The sequence below is a fragment of the Fulmarus glacialis genome, unplaced genomic scaffold (genome assembly GCF_000690835.1).
Source record: "Fulmarus glacialis isolate BGI_N327 unplaced genomic scaffold, ASM69083v1 scaffold15896, whole genome shotgun sequence".
Taxonomy (NCBI): Eukaryota; Metazoa; Chordata; class Aves; order Procellariiformes; family Procellariidae; genus Fulmarus; species Fulmarus glacialis.
Window position 1 is genome coordinate 18,654 of NW_009217610.1, and position 767 is coordinate 19,420.

Consider the following 767-nt stretch of genomic DNA (forward strand, 5'->3'; position numbering starts at 1 on the left):
AGGGAAATGCTGACCAAAAGGATAATCCCGCGCTGTCGGTAGGAGTTGTGCCGACTGCCTGGCTGTCACCCTCGTCCTTGAGGGCGAGCATGGGTGCAGAGCTGGCGGGGTGAAACAAAGCCCCGTCGGCACGGGCTCGGTGCTGCGTCCCCCTCGGCAGCACCACGGTGGCTGCTGCTGCTGCCTGTCCTGGGCACCCTGATGGCTGAAATGCTGTGCTTGGTGCCAGAAACATCTTGGTGTTTGATACTTTATTTTCAGTTTTTCCTCTTAAAAACACTAATTTAGGTAAATAGCCACCAGTATCCATAGCGGGTGGGAGCTGACCAGTACTGCGTGTTCGGCTCTGGGCAGGGGCTGTGCTGCTGCCCTGCCCTATCTGCTTGCACACTGAAATGGGAGAAGCAAAGGGGATTTTGGAATGGAGGGGAGCTATCCAGATATCACTAATTAAAAAAGAATTAATGCCCTCTGAGGTTGTCTTGCAAAACACTAGACTCTTTTCTGTGAGCCTGGAGAATTCCTGTTTGCTGTGGGCTGGGTCCTGCTGCAGTGGTGCACAGGAGCCTGCAGCTCTGCTGCCTGCGCTGCTGAAATACTTCAGGGGGCTTCACGATGGTGGCATGTAATCATGTCCTGCAGCCTTCGGTTCCCAATTTCAGTACCTCAGGTGCGTGGAAATCCAAACTTTAAAACACTCATTTGGTTGAATCGCTACTTTTTTGATTGACTCAAAGGCTGGTTTGAATAATACTTGTTTCAGGATC

General features: G+C 51.8%; 1 protein-coding gene across 1 annotated transcript in view; it reads left to right on the top strand.

Moving 5' to 3' along the window:
- Window positions 1-767, top strand: part of LOC104078202 (LIM and cysteine-rich domains protein 1-like) — a gene marked incomplete at both ends in the record, with an annotated part of 2,318 nt that overhangs the window by 734 nt on the left and 817 nt on the right. The gene's annotated exons all lie outside the window — the stretch shown is intronic.